Below are 27,393 nucleotides of genomic sequence, written 5' to 3' on the forward strand. Positions count from 1 at the left end.
AATATTACCCTGGGTGAATCTGTTTATACAATTGGCTGCAGGATGAAAATATAGCTTATATCTTACAGCAATGAAAAACAACTTACTCAATCTTACGTTTCTAAATAGGCAACAAATTCTATGAGCTAGTTAATGGATCAAAATGATAATAAAAACACCGACCCTCAGTAGCTCCCTGTTATACCTTGAACGTTATGCCATTATGGTAGCCTGAGCCTGGCATTACCCAAACGCGTCCATTTCTTGTCGACTACAGAAACAAATAACACAGTGACATAGCGAATTCTCCAGTGAGCTGCTGACCAAGGGCATCGGCATGAGGAAAAGCCTGTAGTTGCAGAGGTCTATAACCAGCAATTTGGGAGGTGTGGATATACTTGATCAAATGTCAGGGAATTATGCATGTCCTCACAAAAGAAGCAAGTGGTATAACACAATCTACCACAGGTTGGGTAGAGTTACAACGTTTACATTGTCTACTGTAAAGATGCGAGAGAGAAGATATCCCCAGAGGTAATTAGGGTAAAGATCGTCGAAGGATTACTGGATGAATATGAACAGAAAATAAAACGAAAAGGACGGCTATCTTTTGAAATTCCAACTTGGCTCCCGGAAAAGCATTTCATCGGACTGTACGAAGATACCAAATACAAACCCGACTGTTTCGTTTGAAGTTTAATAACTTTTTTCTGGCTTGAAAGGGAAACATACCAACTTTAAATGTAAATAATGTGACATACCATATTGCTTGGTGCCAAGCCACGAGCTTTACATTTAAAAAAAAACTTCAAACACGTTGCAGATAGAATTGTGTTTAACTTGTAGATATTAATATAAATAAAACACGATTGTGTCAGACTGTGTGATTGTAAAAAGCATGACACACACACACTGCTTTGTGAATAAGCGATTTATTAAATGATCAAAATTATTTATTATGCATATTTATATCATTTAAAAGTATCTGCAGTACTTCAGAAAAATTATTGATTTTGTATATATGGTTATGTCCAAATTTGAACGAGATATCTCTAAAAGTAAGGAGCATGTGCCAGTTTACAATAGATTATCGTTAAATTCTGAGAAAGCGCAAAATAAACTTGGCACTGGCTGGAATTTTCTGTGACAAATTTGGCGCTTAAAGGGTTAAACAAAATGAAGGGTCTGTTTCAAGCTTCAGGGCTAATCACTGACGATAACGTTGAATTATATATCAAATTTGTTGTTTTTTGTATCAATTAAACCTGGCATTGTCAGCGAAAGCGCTTTGCCACCATTTGTTTTCAGTTTAACCAGTCGCAGATCTTTGAGGAGAGATTTGAGAGATTGAAGGTCCTAACGTACATAAATATGGACGTTCCTCTTTGTTTACTTTTATTACAATAAGTGACAAAGAGATTGAAGAATGCAAACATCTGTACTGATATCTCTCTCTATGGCGGTAGAGTACAAAGCCAAGAAAACACTAAATATTAAGATGAAAATCATAGATAACACAAAATCTACATTATTATTCCGAAATGCTTAAATCCAGTAATGATAACTTTGCAATTATATATTAAATCGAAAAAAGGAACTTATTTATTAGATGTCAGCTTAAAACGGCTATTACGGGATTAAGGCAATAATGTTTATACAAATTTGTGAAAGAGTGGCATTGATTGGATAAATTACTCTATTGCTTAACACACATATCAGCACCTCGGCAGGTCAATTTTCGACACGAATATCAAAAGATATAAGGTTTGGTATAAAATGTTAGTCAATATTAGCCACCAAGAACATTGTTGGTCTTTTGATGATTTGGGGCCAAACCCATGCTTAATTACCACAGCATAGCTATTCTGCATAATTAGGGTATATTTGTGTTGCCTAAAGGAATTTCAAAAAGAGTAACTGTTCGCCAATGAGAAACGAACATAAATGCTGCACATCACACATTGTAATGTAGTCAAATCAAGGATGTGCTCTAACAGAACGTATCCATCATTTCCAACATTTCTTTCCGTGTGCTAATTGATAGCACAATTAAAAGGAAACTGGAGACATTGCCGAGTTTAATATGTTGATCTTTCCTTTAAATGTTTAAACTGATTCAGCTGTCACTAGATACGCTTTCAAAGATGAGATTCGTTTTTTGAAAATATATTAAGCTCGACTTAAACTTAGTCTTATACATATATATATCTTAAAAATCATCTTCAATAAAACGCTATGAGTTGTTGACAAACTTTAAATTTTGTTAGAAATACATAACAATTTGAAAGCAAACAAATCCAAATTGCACGTTCGCGTATTTAACTACGGATTCATCAAAGACATTCAACTAACCAATAATCAAAGGCTGATCAGGAACTAAATATGGAATAAATAACTGATATGATTAAGGTAAGCCTTCTCGTGAAACTTTGTCTCATAATCAAGCAAGAGTATATTACCAAATGTATCGATTATCAATCGCAATCATGAACACCCCTTTCTTGCGGATTAACACTGGTTTAGCGGTAAGGAAAATGGAAAGATGGAGATATTTCCATGGATTATGAACTCTTATACTGGATAAATACGAAGTATTATGTAAGTCGATTGATCTGTCTGGTTGCATCCGTAGGTCAAGTTTGATAATTATGTACTCAAGCTACGAAAGGTGGTACAATCCCTTACAACAAAGGGTTTTAAAGCTGTATTTATTTAATTTTATTTCTATAAAGGACTCTTTACAAAACATCACAATTATTTTCTGTACGAATGCATTAAATCTCGACCAACAAAAGTGTGTTTGGTATTGCAGAAGAAGATGAGTTTGCACACTAAGCTTCTGTCTGATACGGATTCCGAAATATTGCCCGAACGCAACTAGTTTGAATTTGAAAAGTAAACGCAATAATTTAGGCGGAAAAAATAGCAGGTATAAACCAAATGCTATTTACACTTGAAGATTGAATAATGGTGATAATGCAGGTTATCGTGCTGGGAATTATATCGTACGTAAAGGGCATTATTGCATCAATAAGAACTTTCGTCCAATTTCTAGAACTTCGAATGTTTTAGGTGGCATTCAGTACAAATTAAACAACGAGAAGTTATAGAGTTCAAGTAATGCATTTAACTACGTGGTCATCAACAGGCATATCGTAAAATTCACATTAAGGTTGACATTACAGAATGCATAATTCTGAAAAGGAGAGAATGAAGTTGGATATGAAAGCGTTCGACTGTATATTCATGATGAGACAGCTGTTGAGACATTAAATATGTGCCCATTTATTTGACACATTGAATGGAATACGATTGTACACGATGTATGCCTCATATCAACAATCTGTAGAGTGCATTTGGAACATGACCATGGAATTAATTGAGCAATTATAGTTATATTAGATCATTGTAACTGCCATTCTGTTAATCAGGAAACAGGTAGTCAATGTCAACATTAGCAGACGACCTAGCATCATCCATCGTCGAGTGCTTTCATCTATTGTTAGATGACTCGAAGTTAATGTCGTTATGACTTATTTTCCAATCTTTGTAAAATAAATAAGTTTAAACGAAACTAAAAGGATATCTATTCCACACTTAGCTTGATAACAAAAAATGCCAAATTTACATGTGTTTTGTGTAATTTGAACCTAAGTTATTGAACAAAATCAGTTTGTTCTTAACACATTTTATTTCAAGGTCACTTGCAGTGTATCGAGAAAAGCATTGTCATCACTTTGTAAGCAAATGGACTCTTGGCGTACAAACATAATTGTTAAACATTTTATCATCCGTCCCAACTGTATAATGTTCTAGGCTAGAGTAACATTACCTGTTGTTTCAATTGCATTAGGCACACAATGTTCTTCGTCATAACATGTCTTATATGGAAAGATCCCAATGGATATGATAGCTAGTGTATTTTCAACAGGTTATTCGTATCTTGTGAATCGCTTCAGGTTGCAGAAAAATAACACAGACGGAAAAGAATGCTATTATCCTAGTGTCAGGAATTGTATTTTGTTAACTTAGTAACAGAAATGTTTTCATTGCATATGGTTTTAAAGTTAATAGTCAATTATCTGACCAATGAAATTATCTTGATGGTACTAATACTAGTTATAATGGCGACGATGCGCCCTTTGAATATAAGAGAAAGACAGACGACATGAATAAACAAACTTACCGGTTTCACTATTTCAAAATGTATTTCTAAAGTAAACTGTGAGGTTCAGCACCAATTTAAAAGCCCTGTGAGTTCTTATTTAGTTTTTACTGTCCATGCCCAAGGGGTTACCCCAACAGGTACTCAAACCCTTATAAATTACTCATTACATTATAAAAGAATCGATTCTGTTCTTTTTGCAGTTATCAAAGATACACAATATATAATATTTTTAGCAAAAAGACGATTGTTGTGTTTCCAAAGCGTTCCAATCAAAATATTAAAAATAATGTTTTATGATAACATGCTTTAACGTTGAAGTCAGCATCGGTTATGGCAGCTGGTAAAATATTTACTGCTTATAAGAATTGAAAGCATCGTCAATTCATTTGGCTAGAAACTCCGATAGAAGGGATAATTTGCTCTGATGGAAAGATAAGTTACTTTAACAGTTTCAGGAAATACAAATCGAAGTAGGGCAAAAGATTAGACAACACTTTTATTATTTTCTTATACGTGCAATGAAAGTTATCCGAATATCAAATGCTTCATTAGGTGTTTAGTAAGGACGTTATCTAATCCTACGCTGTGTCAATTTGGAATTGGCAAAACCTCATTAAACGCGCTTACTGAGGATACAGAGGACGTGAAATGCTAGACGGAACCCGTCAAGGAACAAGAGGACGTGAAACATTATTAGAAAACCTTCAAGGGACATCAGAAATAGCTTTGCTTGCATTATTATTAACTTAACATCCAACTTTCAGTGCTTGCATTGACAATATTTCTTTAATTGAATGGTTTATGTTCAGATGGGACGTTTTAGAAATAGTGAATTATTTATAAACACTAAATGCATAAGTTCGAGAATTACTTGAGGCATAACTGAATTCCCCTTTAAAGAATGTCGGGAATTCGAAGCAGTTTCAATCCACGCTTACATTAGAAAATTACTTTTATCTATGTCTTGAAATATTTATAAATAAGAAAAATGTAAATGGTACACAAACAATATTCATGAACTCAATGTTTTGAATTCTCATTGGAAAAGAACCCATGGTGAGTTTTGATTTGAACTATAAAACTGGAATAACAACACTTTTTGCTTTAAACTGCAAATCATCATCTTTAAAAATGGATTTGAATATAGCGGACGTTAGCCACACGGATTGGATATTCGTTTCCATGACGATATAGCGATTCAGTGCAAACGAAGGTCGTCTAAACTTTACCACAGCTATGTGAACAACCAGAGACCGGATAATAAACTACAAGACGGTTTGAACGAATCCACGGATAACTTATTAAAGTTAAAGATCCATCATATCAGTATCTCATCAAACAAGAATGATAATGATCATTTTGTTTGATAAGAACGGTAAATGTCATTTAATGATTTGTTTTAGTAGTATGTGCACTCTGTATACAATAAGGGATTCAGCTACCTCAAAGCATGAACACAATTATACCGACATTGAGTAAAATGCATTTAAGTGTGAGTTTATTCAAAGCTGTTTTAAAGTTTTTTTGTTGTCCTCTTTTTGTACTTTTTGATTTATTATCATCAATATACTACGGGAAGGTGTACGTATATGCTACTGTTTATGGACTACGTAATTTTACAAATTCAGAATGTTTTATATGTCTGAATATAAAAAGAAAACAATTTGATCATCCGAGCGTGTACAAGTGAACTTCTTAAGTGAAATTTCTTGAACGACTCTAAAACTTTATTGCAGGCTTAATGTTAAAAAGTATTTTAAACACTTTTGAGGTGTGAAATTGTGTAATTAAACATTTTAATAAAAATATGAAATGCAGCATTTTGACTGCAATCGAATTAACGACAGCACATATTCGTGTGCGTATTTATGATAGGTAAGAACATTTATGTATTATATCTATGCATGAGATAGCTCCATATTCTCGTTCAAATATTCCATTTCTAATGTAAGGTGTAAAGTCTTTTACAAAATGTTCATAACTCCGGATTAATATAAAACTGTCGTATTTGTTTAAATTATTATTTGAGTCATACATGAAATAAATAGGGAATTGGTTTGACATCACTTACTTTGAATGTAAATATTGTTGTATTGATTTGGAATGCATTTAATGCATGGCATTCCTTATTAGGAACCTAGTACATGTAGATTAGTTTTACGATGCACATCATTACATTGATACTAAAGAGTTTTTGTCTTACGTTTTTGTTTCCAAACAAATCAGTTATATTTATCAAAACGGACATGTGTGGCTTAGACCCTTGTCTCTGTTAACACACGTACAGTAAGTAGCACCTGTATGTGCCAGAAGAGCTGCCTCAGACACATTTACTAGTTGTCATTATTGAACATTCTCATAATTCTGGTTTAAGTTCTCGGATATGTTAAGGTATGCGAGGGGATACATTGCAGGACTCAATACGAACAGCATTTGTGCTATTTGTTTCAAATTCAAATATGTGCTAGGCAACATTTATTACATATAATATAGAAATCGCTTTAGGAACTTTTACCAAAACTTTTGTTTACCTGACTGGTCCTTTATTGCCATTTTGAAAACATCTCATTTGGAAATTGTAATAAGCTCCATCTTGTTAGATTCCACTGCTGTCTTTTAAAGTAGGTGATTTAAAATTAAAGCAAACACGAATATCTTTATAAACTTTTGGTGGTAGTTTATCAATTGAAGCATGTAAATTTAGCTATTTATCTCATGTTGACAATCTACTAATATTAAATGCATTCACGACCACATACTGTATTATCTTAATTAGGATTAAAATATGTTGTTGACGCACTAATGGAGAGAAATGACATCATCACTGTAAAGTATATTTATAACATGGTGATCGAATACATAAAGTTATTAATTGCACCATACGTTTCCATAGCAATTTTTGTTCTGTGCTGCCGAAGACGGTTATGTCAATGTTCGAATTGGCAGACTTTACATAAATAATCGTTTATTTCTTAACATTTGTTTTATTTATGCATGTAATATATTCGGTGAAATTGGAAATACTCAAAGTTATTTTGGTTTTACTCCCTATAAGATTGGTTTTTCCTCTAGTGGGATTTCTGTTTTTGACTTGCAATGTACGCCGAAGAGTTATTGTGTTTAAAAATACCATGTGAACTTAATGGACAGGCCCAGTAACCACAACTGTAACGTAGACCCTATTAAAATTCACAAGACTAGTGTCTTACGAACATTTAACCAGAAACCCAACCATTCAACACAAAACAGACCACAAATGCATCAATAAATTATCCTTACAATAAGGTTTGCGATACAGTCTCGAACCGGTCAATGGAACAGGAATTCTCTGGATGATTCAACAAAACGTTGATGCAAACACTTTATTTAAACAAATCAGAACATATGACTACAATGTGAAAACAACGTTAATGTAAAATTGATGTAGCCGAAGAAATATATATCACTGTCAAAGCTGACACAAAGACATGCATTCATTTATTCATTGTGTAGGCAGGGGCATAAATATCTTCTTCATCACAGGAATCGGAACAGTGGCTGTAATTGTAGCTATTTCTAATATCAATTATCAAGCAAAAGTATGATGGTGACACAAAGAAAAATCACAGTGAATTAACTGCTAGAGCATTTTCTGCCACTTTGACTGGTCAGTAGGCTGTCTCGTCCTTAATCATACAAATTTATATTTAAAGTGACCCTCTTATTCAAAATCAATATATATACATGTATAACAAACATACATTTTGAGTGATAAACCTTTTACAACTTACTAAATAATGCAATTATGAAAAATATTATTTTACTGAAAACAGGATTGAAACCGTCTATCTAACAGCAGAAAGCGCAAAAATATTAAATGATTGGTGAATGCTAAAGGATTTGCTGTGATCTATTATAATCTTCTAAGGTATTTTATGCACATTTATTTTAAATTGAATTCAGTATCCTTCATAAGGACCATTGTTGTCGACATTTATTCATCCATTAAGGACTATTTGAACAATAGTTTTAATTGTGGTAAGTCTTATTTGGGAGTAAAAGTGCATTTTAAGGACAACACTTGAACGTAAGAAGAATTAACGTTAGCGATGTCCTTTGCTTACAATAGAGTTTTTGGACGTAATGAATATAAATATGATACAAAAAGCGTTTCAAATCCTTACAGCCAAGAAATTTTACGTGATATACAACTCAATATCAATGCACGAATAATGTTCTAGGCTACTGTGTTTGTTTCTGTTCTACCTATTGCATTTTTGACATGTTTATTGCCCTAACATTTCATATGTTAATATTTTCCATTCGATATAATTGATAACAAATGCGACTGTTCGACATGTTGTTCAGGTAAAACCATATAGGCCTTCCCATCTGGTATGCTTGAATGGATATACCGTATTCAGACAGGATTTGATGGGTTATAATGAAACTTACGACATAGATTATGTCATGTATAATAGTTCATTAATAAAATGTATTATTAATCAGTAAAGATACACAAATTGAATAACATGTTTATTTTATGTTATTAATTATATCGGTTTTTTATCTATTCTAATGACAATTTCTTCTGAATAAAAAGAAATATAAATTATTCAATTTACAAACGTTCGTTTTATTCTTGGGTTCTATTACTATTTCAACACCTAATTACAATACTCGGCAAAAAAAGCAGGGGTCTTGAAGGAAAGGCATCATCGATTCCTGAAAATGTATGAAATATATTTTTTGTCTGATGTAAATTTGAAATTTACAATGGTATTTAGGTTTAACGCTCTAACATGTGTTAGACAGTTCGAGCGGACGCATTAACCGTTCTCAATGTTTTCGACCTTGAACACTCGTTTATACCGTCGAAAATTACAACACAGTTGTTGCTATGTTAACACTCGGTATTTCAGTATAAAAAGAACTGCCAGTTTTTTGTATGACTTACTCATTAAGTTGTTGTTTTCTCTACTGGACAACAGTTACAAATGATAGGTGCTTCAAATATTCATCAATTCAATTATGAAATAATGCATCAAGTTGTTACTGATTCCTACGTTTTTTATGCAGAAATAATGCAACAGCATGACTCTTTGATAAAATGGACACTTACAGACTTTACCGTGAAAATACACTTATCTAAATTAAGATTAAACACTTGATGTAATAGCAAAGAAAAAACCCGATATGAAAGAGCTTCATTTTTTTCAAAGTTTGAATATATTGTAATATAAACAACCAAACTGTTTACCGAGTGAAACATATTGAATGAATTAAAACCGGAAAAAAGTTCTCTTAACGGACGATCAACGCAATTTATGATATAAAGTCCTGTAAAGGATGTTCGTATTTGTACCTTGTGTCATTAAACGCGATCATGGTTGAACTAAATGTCCTGGGCCTGGATAGGTCGATTGCCTAACACAATATTGTCCTGGTTCGTTCGGATTCGTTGGATAAAAATAATCTGACGATCACATGCTTATTGAACTAAATTGTTTTTACAGCATGTGAATTTGAAATAAGCAAGAACCCATCTACGCCTAGTAAGACAAACGACCCCGTAAAACGTTAGACGAAATCCGTTTAGTGACTGCAGGAAAATCTCTGTTTTTATTGATAATGATTTTACATCAAACACTCAATGCTGACATACGCCAGGTTTGTTTTATTGATTGAATATGGATTATTAAAATAAGACGGAACAATCTGAAAACATTGAATTAGTGATAACGAATCAAATCGATCAATCTGGAGTTACTTGAAACTCGATGTTGATAAACACATCGAATAATATCCTAAAATGGAAACCCACGGCTTAAATTCAGAATGCTATTTGTATCTTTCTGTGACTATTTATGCATCTAAACTATGTAACTATATCTCCACAAACAGCATCATGAATTTGTAAGATAATATCTTTTCTGGTTTAATCATTAACAAAATACCTCTTTCTCAAAATAAAAGTGTTCTATTTTGAACATCAAAGAGGAGTATCATCAATCCTGGCCTTCAGGTGGAAAGTTACAACTTTGATAATTCATTTGAAAAAAGTCATATTTTGAAATATCACACAGAAGACTCAACAATTCTTGATTTTATGTGGAATGTAACACCTAGAAATTTGATTTGAATAAAGGTGAGGCCAGGACGCTATAGCACCCGGATTTTTAGTACAATGTGTGATGTTTCCCCGGCGTATGCACGGAAACAAGACACTTATGTAATAAATAAACGTTAGTTAAAACGAAGGTCGGCTAAACTTTACCACAGCTATATGAACAACAGTAGTCAGGATAATCATTAAATTACGCTATGAACGCTATGAACGGTTCAACAGACGTATCTGTGAAGACAATGTCTCATTAGTATCGGGCAATAAAGATAAAATAGTATTTCTCTTCTCATTGGTAGTTTGTCTTGTTGTATTTTATTGTTGTTGTTTTTATTTTGTTGTACACATTGTATACACAACATATTTTAATGTTACCTGTACACATTCAGCTATGTTTTACTGTTTATACACATTCAATTTATCAAACATCAATCGAAATGAAAAAATCTTGCATACAGTTGTGTTTATATTATTGCTACATTTTTCAATTAAAACTTAATAAACATGTTTTACATATATGAATATAATATTGCATATTTCTGTTTTAAAATGTATTTTTTTATTTTGTGCTTTAACTCCTTTTTGTACCCCCAATAGGCTCAAGTGATCATTACTCCCATTTGATATCAAACCGGAGTGAAAGTCCTCCTTGTGTTTCATAAATCTGATTATCCTCCATGCTTTTCGGTACATTATTGAGTTTTATTAGTGTAAAAAAAACATTAGTCACACTTCAACTAAAATATTTCACCACAAAAATCTGAAATACATTAACTGTCAACAACAAAGCCTTGTAATATTCTTCTGGTGGAACACCCGCCTACTATCGAATCAGGCTGATATCTGACAGTGGGAGTGATTTAAGACCATGATAGTAATTTATACAAACTTGCAAATCTGACTTTAATAATAACTTATGCTAATCCAGACTTGTTTTCTTTACAATTTTGACCTGTCTAAAATTTAATTTATATTGTTTTTACATTAAATGTTATTATCCGGTTCATATGTGAGTTTAATAAAAATTTAAAGATTAAGTTAATAAAATGAGACACGAACAAATAATAAGCCTTAAAGGAAATTCTTAGAGAACTATTTTTCCACAATATGTATGCACATAGCCCCAAAGATCTCTGAAAACACAGATGGCAAAACAGCATACGATCTTATACTGAAAACAACGAACGCCTTTTAACAAATATTATATGAATCATTTGACTGTACGCAGGCGACTATTTTGAAAACCAGTTCATTAACTCATCCAGGCTCTCTTTTGTTACGAGATGTACGATGAAAAGAAACTTTTGTTGTTGTAAAATTACGTGTCTATATTTCCGACAACCTTATTGAAGGCTATGACTCGTGATGTATTATTCTTTTTAAAAACTGTAAACTCATTAATAATAGCGTTCGGATAATTCAATATAAGCAATCGTATAATTATATTTACATATATTGCCGTTGCAATTGATGTTTTTTGCCGCAGACGATATTGATGCAAATGTCAAAATTGCAGACTGAGCATTACTCATAGTTCACCACTCAAGCTTATTTTTATGAATACCATGTACTATATTTCCTGAAACTGAACCATTGGAACCACGCTAGATTAGTGGTAAAGAAATATACATCGTTTGACTACCATATGTATGTGCCAGTATAAGCAACCACCTTCTTGAAGACGAATACAATATCTTTTTATTGCAAACTTATCCAATCTAAGGTAAATATAACATTAATTAGAAAATCAAATAACCAAACATTAAATAAATACAAATGAAATAGGAATTAAAAACAAATAATGGCTTATCGCCAGAAATTCATGAATGGTATTATTGCAACAAATCAATAATTAGAACTACTTAAATACATAAGATTATTTTAAGGACATGTTCAGGGTAGCAGAAGATACATAATGTCCTCTTCAAAGCTGGTACAGAGACATTCACTATCAATGAACTTGATGACATTTTGTAGACAGACAAAGCAATTTGGCTCTTCATTATAGGAAGCAGAAGAGTTGCCGTAGGTTTAAACCACTTCTTATAGTATTTCCCCTTGCTCGAATAATGAAGAAATATTCTAGACATGCAATTCAAGTGTCTTCTAACAAGTATATGTGAAGTCTGACTGCATTGAGTCCATCGCTTCATTTACTTACTTGTAAGCTCTTATGAATCTTACCAGTAAACGTTAGTCGTATGCTTAAACGACGTATTAGCTAGCCTGTTTGGCCGAAAATCTATATGACTGTATGTTCTTCGCTACTGTATTATGCACCTATTAACATGTTACCATACATGGGTGTATCGAAATTTAGGGTCAAGACGGCTGACACAGCATGGATATTTGGGCAAACTGCACATTATATTGTCTACATACAACGCGTGAGCAGGAGCAATTGTTTAAATCCATTGGTGTTGAAGGTGTTCCGTGCAGAAGAATGCCTTTAAAAATGACGAAAAAATCAACAAGTCGGCTATTCTCGCCGCAAGTGTCAATTTTCCGCCCGCCTGGAACCCCCTGCCTACTAAACTTTCCTAAAATCACGCTGCCCCTCCTCTCCCTACCACCCGTTGGGCAAAACATTGATAGCCTTATTTGCTTACGTTTTATTGCATGATTGGCATGGGGATAATCGCCAATATAATTTAGACGCTGATAAATCCTAATAGTAAACGGTTGATCGTCATCGTTTTTTTTTCCATACGATATTTAAATGATTCCAATAGTTGTCACTGTCTGTAGGCCATATTGGCATGGTCGACTCGTAGGCTTGCATTCAAATGAACGAACATTTGACTGGATTTATTATTTGTTCATCTGTATTAACCCTATAGGGCTTTCGCTGTCATAAGAGGCTTTGTAAACAGTTAAACGTACTGAAAAAAGTCTCTATCTGGTCTGTGTCTGGTCAAATACTTGATATCGCACACAAATAGCACAAACTGAAGGATAATGCATATAAACTACTTCCAAGTTATGATTGAAATGCCTTTGTATTAACATGACAGAAAATATAGGGGAATTTCTTGTACGAATATCGAAACAACGAATATGACTGTATAAGGAGAGCATGTTTGTGCGTAACCTACAAAAGTCGCTACAGAAGCTTTATATCCGTCTTTTATGCTGTGAATCTTTTAATTTATGTCATGTTTGTTTTCATCCATCCTGCATATGGTTTATCTAACGTTTAATTAGTTCAATGGTGTTTAAAATGCCAACATCGCCTTGGCATTATTGAAAGTGACCAATTACTTTGAATAGTGTCTAAATTAACAGGATCTCATATTATGTCGTCTCGGTGACTTAAAAACAATACCATAAGAATGTACTTCAGCATAAAAAAGAAACATTAAATTTGATGTCTTCACTATTAACTGTTTTTTGTTGATGTACTGCACGTCGTGGTGCGTAAAATTGTTTATGAAGCAATTTTCCGGGAATACATTTGCGAACGAATCGATCAATAAAAACCTGTTTATTACATAACAACTACAGAGACGATAGCTTACCGCTATGATAAAATATACTAGACAGGTTGGCCGGAACGAAAAGGGAAAAGGGACTTTTCAGGAAGAAGTGAATATGGAATTTTGATATGAATACAGACCAAACTGTATATACTTGAACAAGAACAAGCCCAGAAGCCTATGTTATTACCATATGGTTCAGGGAATTATTAAGATCATTTATTAGCATCTGTGATGATTCATCAAACGGTATATCGGTTTATTGTAATAAGTCATATTCAGCCATAAGAAGAAACGATTTGTCAACGGACATAAAACATTATTTTTTCACTTCAATACTTTTTCACTTGACGGGATGTCGTCGAGAAAAGCAACAGAACGATTGTCGTCTTAGTGTTTTCGCATAAATATTGTTACGTTTTCACACTCACTGGCAGAAAAAAAACAACAACTAACGGGTTAAAAAGATAAAAAATGCAATCTTATCTCACAAAGAAAGGAACTTATTATTCTATTGATAACAATGCAAATATTATATCTTTGTTCTGTTGATGAAGTGCATTGCAATTGAAAAATGAATAAGAAAACTGGAAAGATCCCAAAATCAATATATGTGGTGCTTTAGTTATCTGTTATATATTTCAGACATAATAAAACTCTTTAGTTTGTATCACATTTATGTCTCCTGTATTGTATGTAAGCGGGTGACTGAACAGACAAAACATACAATAAGCGCGTACTCATTTACATAAACAAATGCTGTCATTCCTGCAGTCTCCAATACTTTTTTGATTAACTCAACAATGTTATTGTTTTAAAAATAGCATTGTCTAAAAGTATATATTACATTTTGTCCTTGATTTTCAACCAATGCCTGAGCTCAGACACTCGATGTTTATTCATATACGATATATTATACTATAATCATGTTACTTTTATGGTTTTAAATCTCAAAAGAGCGTCTTTAACCTAATATCTGATTAAAATGTTTTGTGCAGTGAGAATCTTGGTTAAAATACAAAGACATTAAGTTATTATATAAATCTATCTTCGCAAATAAGAAACATCAGGAGATGCCTTGTTTCTTCCACTATTCTTGGTGTGTACATATAAAATATATTACACATTAAGCACTGAAAATGACATATTTTGAGCAAACGATGGGTTTGGCTTTATCTCCGAAGAGTTCCATACCAAATGCTCAAATTGATGCTATTAGCATTTGTGAGCTATCAAAACGGGATATTTTAGTTCGCCATTACTAAACTTTTTTAATACCTGTTACCGAAAATATTGATTGTTTTTGAACACTGAAGTTTTTACGGCTAAATCAAACCATCTTCCAACAACAAGTGAAGTTCAATATAACTCGGAAGATCAATTTGCAATTACATCTTGTACGGAGATTATATTCACCACTTCGCGGATGGAATATCATCAATTCTATTTTAAATCGGTTTTGAGTTTCTTATGTTTAAATTTTCCAATGTTAATGAATGAAAGTCAGCGCAACTTTTCAAAACGATATTAAAATAGTTTCAACCGTATTGGCTTGGATATACCGCATACGAATAGTCGGTTGGGTTTCAATTGTTTATGTATTATATTAATTTACTACGTAGATTATGTAATTTAAAGTAATGCATTAATGAAACTCATTCAGGGTAATTAAGTTAATTTGTTTCGGTTAAAAATAAAATACAGCTAACCACCTATAAACCGAGATGATCATTTTATCGATCGCAATTTTTTTATTAATTGAACATAAATGACTATTTGCTAGGAATTATCAAAAAGTACGTATTAGAATCGGAAGTGCAATTAATAAGCAAACTTCTTTAGTCTGTGAATAGTAAATAATGCAAAATATTACAATTTTCATTTCGACATTATTTCATTGCAGAATACATAGTTAGCTGTTGGTATCCAACGTGTCTCACACTATAATACTTATTCGTCAGATTTCGTCTTGCCATATAATTTTGACTTTTCTCCACGATTGCAAATATACCATTTCAATGGTCAATTTCTTTATTGTCAACTTAAATTTAGACAAATAAGTTGGCGCGAATAAAAGGACACATACAAACCATGAGCTTTTTCCCCGCTGAGTTCTTACAACGCTACGTCCGCAGAAATCACTAAAAAGAGGATCTCTGTGTATGATTATTTATATGAAGAACTAAAGAAACAAGTACAAAAGTCAAAAAGTAACAGTTTGGCTACGAATTATTTTAGCATACATCCTACAATAAAAGGTGTAGAACAGAAATGGTTTTACCATTTCTTTGGTCATTTTGTTAATGTCGCCTTATATTTTGGCCAATTAGCTTTTGCTTTTATATGAATAAACGCCAATAAAAGTACACACACACAGCAAACAACTTGTGCTAACTTCTAGGGGAAGAGGTGTTTTCAAAAACAGATTGTAAAATGCGATCACCAGGCAAGCTGCGTAGGCAGTAAACTCGGCAACCTTCGTTTCCGCTTTTTGCACGTGTCCTCGGATTATAGTTTTCAATCGACACCAAGACCTTTTAAACACTGATTTTATGTCATTAAGCCCCAACCCGCATAAACTAGCAAAGGTATCACAGGCAATAAGTCGATAATAATATTCATGCATAAACCCACATTTGTTGAGGTTAGTATTTCGAATTAAAAACCGAATCAGAAAATCTTTCTTTTCGACGATTCAAACGTTTCCCAACTTTTATAAAGTTGAAATTGTACTGAGCAGAATTATCTGTATAAAAGCTTTGATTATATAATTTTGAGTACTAAACTATTTTAACAGGCCCCTTTTAGCTGTTTCTCTGTTATTATAAGTAGAATGACAATGTGTCAATATGCCAGAAAATCACTCATATCGTCGTTACGTATTTCTAAGATGCCAGCCTAAAACCGCTTTCGATTGGATTAAGGCAATAATGTGTATACATAATTGTGGAAGACTGGCATTGATTGGATAAATAACTTTATTGCTTAACACACTTATCAGCACCTCGGCATATCAATTTCTCGTAACGAATATCTAACAGACATAAAGTTTGGAATGAAACAGTTAGTCAATATTGGCCACCAAGAAAATCGTTGGTTGTTTTTGGGCCAAACCCATGCCTAATAACTACAGCATAATTACTCTGCATAATCAGAATACATTTGTGTACCTGGTAAGAAAGTTGCCAAAAGCAATTTCAAAAATAATTGAATATAAAACAATATAGTGTTATGATTCGTTTTACAAACTTGTTAGAAAAACGTAATAATTTTATGGCAAAAACGTCCACACTTCAGGTTTGCGTATTTTACTACGTAGCATATTAAAACTTCTAGAGTCAATAAATTTATCATAATATCGTCTAATAGATATTTGTGAATCAGGCAATTATTCAACTGTTTCTAAAAATATACGTCATAGACAATCAGCTTACCAATAATCAAAGGCTGATAAGAAACATTAATATGTAATGAACAATTGATATGATTAACTTTAGGCCATATCACGAAGGTTTGTCTCATAATCAGACGAGCATAATACCGATTGTATCGATTCTTAATCGCTATCATTAGCAGTCCTTTCCTGGGGCTAGATATTGGTTCAGCAATAAGGAAGATTACGATATTTCAATGGACTATAAACTCTTATACTGGATAACTACGAAGTATTATGTAAGTCGATCGATCTGTCTGGTTGCATACGTAGGTCAAGTTTGATAAATATGTACGCAAGCGATGAGAAGTGATATAATCCTATATAACCACCGACTGACTTCGTATTTCTTTCATGTCACTTATATTAGGTACTCTTGAAAGAAATAGCAAGAAAATAATGTATTTGAACTCGACGGACACACGTGTGTGTGGTTCTGATGAAGAAGATTTGCGTTTAAACAGTAAGGTACTGTGGGATACAAATTCCGAAATTACGTCCAGAGTACATAGTTTGAGTTTATATAAAAGCATTATTTTAGACGGAAAATTAAAAGGTATAAAACAAATGATATATCCATTTGAGGATTGTATATATTTATGATAGAGCAGGTTTAGTTTCTGGGAATTATGTCAAAAGTAAAGGGCATAATTGCATCATTGAAAGGCTTTCGTCCAATTTCGAGATCTTCCGATGTTCCGTTGAGGTGGCATTTACTAGAAATTAAACAATGAGAAATTATGAATAGGGGTATGCATTTGTTTTACTGCGCGGACATCAACAGGCATGTTGTGAAAATCACATTGATGTTGTTATTAAAGAACAGATATTCTTGAAAAAGAAAGAATGAAGATAGAAATGAAGCGTGTAGTTTAGGCGTTCGATTGTATATTCATGATACGAGACATATTTTGAGACATTAATTATGTGTCCATATTTCTGAAACATTGAATTGAATATGATTGTCATGATGTATGCATCCTTTCAACAAGCTTAACTTGGCAAACGAACTAATGGAGTAATTATATTTATATTTGACAATGGTAATTGTGATTCCGTGTTTCAGGAAACAAGTATTCACTGACAAAATAAGTAGACCTATCATCACACATCGTTGAGCACTTTTATCGATGATAAAATGACTTTACGTTAAATCATTATGATTGAAAATGGGTAGAACGACCAATTCTAAAACATTAAAATACTACTTCAGGTCATCTAACTGACCTGAAATACATCCTCATTGGCTGACACATTGTCAACTCAAAATCTGACGTAGGGAGTGCATATTGATTATCGCCTAGTACGTAATGGGTTCATATCCGCAATTTTATTGGTTATAAATGTAAGTTGTATTCTTAACAGTATAACAATAATGTATACAATATATAATATAGTAAATAACATTATAGTTGAAAGATTAACCTTTTCTTCTATCATTGTCCATGCTAGAATAATGATTAAAGATCTACCCATGAAAACCAAATAACAACATATAATTATATAAGTGGATATGGTATATATTTCATTATTCACACTACTTGGTAATTTGTATGTTTGTGGATCATTAATATATATTTATCCGATGAGGCCTATTAGATAACGTCTACCATCATCAACCTCCGCTTGGGTAAGGGTTATACATATGCTCAACTCGCCTAAAATATCGTGACAACGAGAGTGATTAATATTATGTTGTAATGACTTATTTCCCAATCGTCGTAAATAAGTTTTAACTCAACTAAAGGTTTACTGACTAAAACGTAACATGACAACAAACTATGCCGACTCGACAAAGTGTTGTGGTGAAAGTTTGACCAACAGTCAACAGAAAAAAGCAGTTTGTTTGTTACACAATTTTAATTTCAAGGTCACTAGTTGTGTATCGGGAAAAGCATTGTCATCACTTCCTAAGCAAATTTAGGCATGAGGAGTTATGATATGATACTAAACATCTTATTATCCGTTCCAACTGTATATTGTTCCAGATTAGTGTGATTTTACCTATTTTTTTCAATTGCATTAGGCACACATTGCTTTTCACCCTTACATTTCGTATGTGGAAAGATCCCAATGGATATGATTGCTAATCAATAATATTTTTTAACAGGATATACCTCAATCGTATGCTAGGTATACTCGTCGTGTATGCTAGCATGGTACGTGGAACGTGTCTGGTGAATTGTTGTGGGTTGCAGAAATATAACACAGTCTGAATAAAATGCTATTATCCTACTATCAAACTCGTCTAATGTATTGTTCAGTTGCATCTTGTTTAAAACTAAACGTGTTTCAAACGAGTTCAAACAAACAAGATACATGTACTTCATATAAATGCTAGATAAACACGACACTGATTTCTGCCTTGACCGTTTGAGTCGTCCTGACCTTATTCAAGTTTGTCTCTTGCTGATTGTTTTGGTCAAAAATAATGTTTTTTGTAAGTTTAAAGCTATTTAAGATTAAAAAGTAAAAAGTTGCTCAGTAGTTAATCATACAAAAAGGCCTAATATATTTTATTCGTGTCTTTAATCAGAAGTTCTTTGCTCTACTGAATGTCCGTCAAATAGGCAATAGTGAAGTATGTGTAAAATAACCATGAGTTCACTTTTGAAAGACGCATGTTTATTAAAATCCGCAGAACAATGCAACGACTTACAGAAAAAAATGGTTTCATACATTTAGTGTACAGGCAATATGACCTCGATCTGGAATAAACACGTTAAAAAGAAAAACAGATTAAACAAGATTATTGATTACAAAACTTAATAATTAAAAATGAAAAAAAATGTATGCAGAATAAAAAAAAGAAAGAAAGAAGACTTATTAGTATCATACTACAAAGACGTATTCGTTAAAGCTGGTATTGATTATTTTTCATAACAGGTGCATTACTCCAAGAAGATGCATACGCCACGAATACAAACCTTTATCAATCTGTGAAGTTTAATCAACATTCGGAAGATTAATCACCCAATTACAATTACATATTTTACGTGGATTACATTCAGGGTCCAATAGGACAAATTTGTCAATGTCAAACCTTTGCCGTCTAAATACATTCTCTCTCGTTATAAATTTGATTGGACGTCGATTCTTATTTTGCTGGGAGAAAACAGGGCATTGGCCGTATTAATGATTCGTTATGTAAATATTATAGCTGACATAATTAAAATATAATCAATACGCTTACAACAAGAAAATATAACCCCGACAATAGGATCAAGAAACAATTTCTGTCTAATGATTAAATAGTTACGAAAAGGACAGGCAATGAATTCTTGTGTAGTGAAAACACGACTTAGATAATGATCAACGCGAACATGAGTAACTCTACACGACATACCATTCGTTGAGTGTCTGTTGGTATAAGGAAAACTAAAATAACCAGCTCAGTAGCTAAAACATTAACGAAAAACATGTTTAGAGATGAATTCCTAACAGACACCCTCCGATAGATACGCAATATCACACAACAACAGGCCTTGATCTTTTACAGATGACTAGGGTTAAACTATATGCTGCTGAGCTGGTCCTGCAGTTGCCAATCTAGTATGTATGATCCAATAATGTTTGGCAGCAAATACAAATGTGTTTAACACATTCATATATATATATATATATATATATATATATATATATATATATATATATATATATATATATATATATATATATATATATATATATATATATATATATATATATATATATATATATTTATTCGCAATAACATCGTGTTCCAGTGTTGTTTTAGCCTTTGTCTTGTTCTTCCAATTATTAGATTATATTCACCACTTCGCGGATGGAATATCATCCATTCTATTTTAAATCGGTCTTGAGTTTCTTATGTTTAAATTTTCCAATGTTTATGAATGAAAGTCAGCGCAACTTATCAAAACGATATTAAAATAGTTTCAACCGTATTGGCTTGGATATACCGCATACGAATAGTCGGTTGGGTTTCAATTGTTTATGTATTATATTAACTTACTACGTAGATTATGTAATTTATAGAAATGCATAATGAAACTCATTAAGTGTAATTAAGTTAATTTGTTTCGGTTAAAAATGAAATTCAGCTAACCACCTATAAACCGAGATGATCATTTCATCGATCGCATTTTTTTTTATTAATTGAACATAAATGACTATTTGCTAGGAATTATCAAAAAGTACGTATTAGAATCGGAAGTGCAATTAATAAGCAAACTTCTTTAGTCTGTGAATAGTAAATAATGCAAAATATTACAATTTTCATTTCGACATTATTTCATTGCAGAATACATAGTTAGCTGTTGGTATCCAACGTGTCTCACACTATAATACTTATTCGTCAGATTTCGTCTTGCCATATAATTTTGACTTTTCTCCACGATTGCAAATATACCATTTCAATGGTCAATTTCTTTATTGTCAACTTAAATTTAGACAAATAAGTTGGCGCGAATAAAAGGACACATACAAACCATGAGCTTTTTCCCCGCTGAGTTCTTACAACGCTACGTCCGCAGAAATCACTAAAAAGAGGATCTCTGTGTATGATTATTTATATGAAGAACTAAAGAAACAAGTACAAAAGTCAAAAAGTAACAGTTTGGCTACGAATTATTTTAGCATACATCCTACAATAAAAGGTGTAGAACAGAAATGGTTTTACCATTTCTTTGGTCATTTCGTTAATGTCGCCTTATATTTTGGACATTTAGCTTTTGCTTTTATATGAATGAAGGCCAATAAAAGGACACACACACTTCTAGGGGAAGAGATGTTTTCAAAAAGAGATTGTAAAATGCGATCACCAGGCAAGCTGCGTAGGCAGTAAACTCGGCAACCTTCGTTTCCGCTTTTTGCACGTGTCCTCGGATTATAGTTTTCAATCGACACCAAGACCTTTTAAACACTGATTTTATGTCATTAAGCCCCAACCCGCATAAACTAGCAAAGGTATCACAGGCAATAAGTCGATAATAATATTCATGCATAAACCCACATTTGTTGAGGTTAGTATTTCGAATTAAAAACCGAATCAGAAAATCTTTCTTTTCGACGATTCAAACGTTTCCCAACTTTTATAAAGTTGAAATTGTACTGAGCAGAATTATCTGTATAAAAGCTTTGATTATATAATTTTGAGTACTAAACTATTTTAACAGGCCCCTTTTAGCTGTTTCTCTGTTATTATAAGTAGAATGACAATGTGTCAATATGCCAGAAAATCACTCATATCGTCGTTACGTATTTCTAAGATGCCAGCCTAAAACCGCTTTCGATTGGATTAAGGCAATAATGTGTATACATAATTGTGGAAGACTGGCATTGATTGGATAAATAACTTTATTGCTTAACACACTTATCAGCACCTCGGCATATCAATTTCTCGTAACGAATATCTAACAGACATAAAGTTTGGAATGAAACAGTTAGTCAATATTGGCCACCAAGAAAATCGTTGGTTGTTTTTGGGCCAAGCCCATGCCTAATAACTACAGCATAATTACTCTGCATAATCAGAATACATTTGTGTACCTGGTAAGAAAGTTGCCAAAAGCAATTTCAAAAATAATTGAATATAAAACAATATAGTGTTATGATTCGTTTTACAAACTTGTTAGAAAAACGTAATAATTTTATGGCAAAAACGTCCACACTTCAGGTTTGCGTATTTTACTACGTAGCATATTAAAACTTCTAGAGTCAATAAATTTATCATAATATCGTCTAATAGATATTTGTGAATCAGGCAATTATTCAACTGTTTCTAAAAATATACGTCATAGACAATCAGCTTACCAATAATCAAAGGCTGATAAGAAACATTAATATGTAATGAACAATTGATATGATTAACTTTAGGCCATATCACGAAGGTTTGTCTCATAATCAGACGAGCATAATACCGATTGTATCGATTCTTAATCGCTATCATTAGCAGTCCTTTCCTGGGGCTAGATATTGGTTCAGCAATAAGGAAGATTACGATATTTCAATGGACTATAAACTCTTATACTGGATAACTACGAAGTATTATGTAAGTCGATCGATCTGTCTGGTTGCATACGTAGGTCAAGTTTGATAAATATGTACGCAAGCGATGAGAAGTGATATAATCCTATATAACCACCGACTGACTTCGTATTTCTTTCATGTCACTTATATTAGGTACTCTTGAAAGAAATAGCAAGAAAATAATGTATTTGAACTCGACGGACACACGTGTGTGTGGTTCTGATGAAGAAGATTTGCGTTTAAACAGTAAGGTACTGTGGGATACAAATTCCGAAATTACGTCCAGAGTACATAGTTTGAGTTTATATAAAAGCATTATTTTAGACGGAAAATTAAAAGGTATAAAACAAATGATATATCCATTTGAGGATTGTATATATTTATGATAGAGCAGGTTTAGTTTCTGGGAATTATGTCAAAAGTAAAGGGCATAATTGCATCATTGAAAGGCTTTCGTCCAATTTCGAGATCTTCCGATGTTCCGTTGAGGTGGCATTTACTAGAAATTAAACAATGAGAAATTATGAATAGGGGTATGCATTTGTTTTACTGCGCGGACATCAACAGGCATGTTGTGAAAATCACATTGATGTTGTTATTAAAGAACAGATATTCTTGAAAAAGAAAGAATGAAGATAGAAATGAAGCGTGTAGTTTAGGCGTTCGATTGTATATTCATGATACGAGACATATTTTGAGACATTAATTATGTGTCCATATTTCTGAAACATTGAATTGAATATGATTGTCATGATGTATGCATCCTTTCAACAAGCTTAACTTGGCAAACGAACTAATGGAGTAATTATATTTATATTTGACAATGGTAATTGTGATTCCGTGTTTCAGGAAACAAGTATTCACTGACAAAATAAGTAGACCTATCATCACACATCGTTGAGCACTTTTATCGATGATAAAATGACTTTACGTTAAATCATTATGATTGAAAATGGGTAGAACGACCAATTCTAAAACATTAAAATACTACTTCAGGTCATCTAACTGACCTGAAATACATCCTCATTGGCTGACACATTGTCAACTCAAAATCTGACGTAGGGAGTGCATATTGATTATCGCCTAGTACGTAATGGGTTCATATCCGCAATTTTATTGGTTATAAATGTAAGTTGTATTCTTAACAGTATAACAATAATGTATACAATATATAATATAGTAAATAACATTATAGTTGAAAGATTAACCTTTTCTTCTATCATTATCCATGCTAGAATAATGATTAAAGATCTACCCATGAAAACCAAATAACAACATATAATTATATAAGTGGATATGGTATATATTTCATTATTCACACTACTTGGTAATTTGTATGTTTGTGGATCATTAATATATATTTATCCGATGAGGCCTATTAGATAACGTCTACCATCATCAACCTCCGCTTGGGTAAGGGTTATACATATGCTCAACTCGCCTAAAATATCGTGACAACGAGAGTGATTAATATTATGTTGTAATGACTTATTTCCCAATCGTCGTAAATAAGTTTTAACTCAACTAAAGGTTTACTGACTAAAACGTAACATGACAACAAACTATGCCGACTCGACAAAGTGTTGTGGTGAAAGTTTGACCAACAGTCAACAGAAAAAAGCAGTTTGTTTGTTACACAATTTTAATTTCAAGGTCACTAGTTGTGTATCGGGAAAAGCATTGTCATCACTTCCTAAGCAAATTTAGGCATGAGGAGTTATGATATGATACTAAACATCTTATTATCCGTTCCAACTGTATATTGTTCCAGATTAGTGTGATTTTACCTATTTTTTTCAATTGCATTAGGCACACATTGCTTTTCACCCTTACATTTCGTATGTGGAAAGATCCCAATGGATATGATTGCTAATCAATAATATTTTTTAACAGGATATACCTCAATCGTATGCTAGGTATACTCGTCGTGTATGCTAGCATGGTACGTGGAACGTGTCTGGTGAATTGTTGTGGGTTGCAGAAATATAACACAGTCTGAATAAAATGCTATTATCCTACTATCAAACTCGTCTAATGTATTGTTCAGTTGCATCTTGTTTAAAACTAAACGTGTTTCAAACGAGTTCAAACAAACAAGATACATGTACTTCATATAAATGCTAGATAAACACGACACTGATTTCTGCCTTGACCGTTTGAGTCGTCCTGACCTTATTCAAGTTTGTCTCTTGCTGATTGTTTTGGTCAAAAATAATGTTTTTTGTAAGTTTAAAGCTATTTAAGATTAAAAAGTAAAAAGTTGCTCAGTAGTTAATCATACAAAAAGGCCTAATATATTTTATTCGTGTCTTTAATCAGAAGTTCTTTGCTCTACTGAATGTCCGTCAAATAGGCAATAGTGAAGTATGTGTAAAATAACCATGAGTTCACTTTTGAAAGACGCATGTTTATTAAAATCCGCAGAACAATGCAACGACTTACAGAAAAAAATGGTTTCATACATTTAGTGTACAGGCAATATGACCTCGATCTGGAATAAACACGTTAAAAAGAAAAACAGATTAAACAAGATTATTGATTACAAAACTTAATAATTAAAAATGAAAAAAAATGTATGCAGAATAAAAAAAAGAAAGAAAGAAGACTTATTAGTATCATACTACAAAGACGTATTCGTTAAAGCTGGTATTGATTATTTTTCATAACAGGTGCATTACTCCAAGAAGATGCATACGCCACGAATACAAACCTTTATCAATCTGTGAAGTTTAATCAACATTCGGAAGATTAATCACCCAATTACAATTACATATTTTACGTGGATTACATTCAGGGTCCAATAGGACAAATTTGTCAATGTCAAACCTTTGCCGTCTAAATACATTCTCTCTCGTTATAAATTTGATTGGACGTCGATTCTTATTTTGCTGGGAGAAAACAGGGCATTGGCCGTATTAATGATTCGTTATGTAAATATTATAGCTGACATAATTAAAATATAATCAATACGCTTACAACAAGAAAATATAACCCCGACAATAGGATCAAGAAACAATTTCTGTCTAATGATTAAATAGTTACGAAAAGGACAGGCAATGAATTCTTGTGTAGTGAAAACACGACTTAGATAATGATCAACGCGAACATGAGTAACTCTACACGACATACCATTCGTTGAGTGTCTGTTGGTATAAGGAAAACTAAAATAACCAGCTCAGTAGCTAAAACATTAACGAAAAACATGTTTAGAGATGAATTCCTAACAGACACCCTCCGATAGATACGCAATATCACACAACAACAGGCCTTGATCTTTTACAGATGACTAGGGTTAAACTATATGCTGCTGAGCTGGTCCTGCAGTTGCCAATCTAGTATGTATGATCCAATAATGTTTGGCAGCAAATACAAATGTGTTTAACACATTCATATATATATATATATATATATATATATATATATATATATATATATATATATATATATATATATATATATATATATATTTATTCGCAATAACATCGTGTTCCAGTGTTGTTTTAGCCTTTGTCTTGTTCTTCCAAACAGAGTTATATTAAATATTTTTACTCCTGTACTTGTCCTGAAACGTTTCATTTCTAATTATTATATTAATCCCTAAAGATTCAGATAACATTTTACTTATAGTGGTTTATTTGTCCTGTTAATGCTGAGCAATGAAATTGAATGTACACACTTGATTTTCTGCATTCATCCAGACTTTCGGAAATGGTTACTTTTCATATTGAACTGCTGTCAACAACCGTGTCAGTAGTAGCACCTTGTATTTTATGTGTTGTTACTGCCCATGGAAGCATTGAAGGAAACTGATGTCTTGTAATCTGGAAGGGATTCCTCTGAATTACTTCAGTTTGAGGCACTATAACAGTTGATGAGATATGTACATGTTGTGGAGGTTTGAGACGATTCCGTGAATTAAGTCCAACTCTTCTTGAAACAAAAAACGAATTGCATCAGGTAGTCCTAGAGGTGTGTTTTGCGTGATATCAGATGTTATAGTCCTCATTGCACCATTAGTAAGTCCATCATCTACATCAATATTCATCGTAAGCATAACTCTAACCCTACAAGAATGCTTGCAGGTACATTTGTGTTCTTGGATTGAAGTGGCTCATTTCGTTAAAAAGTATTTTGTGTTTTACTGTCGTGACACATATCTGCTGCTTCTAAGTCATGAATGGTTTCTGTTTGTGACATGTTTTAAAGCTCCTTAAGATGCCTATGC

The sequence above is a fragment of the Mya arenaria genome, chromosome 1 (assembly GCF_026914265.1).
Source record: "Mya arenaria isolate MELC-2E11 chromosome 1, ASM2691426v1".
Classification (NCBI taxonomy): domain Eukaryota; kingdom Metazoa; phylum Mollusca; class Bivalvia; order Myida; family Myidae; genus Mya; species Mya arenaria.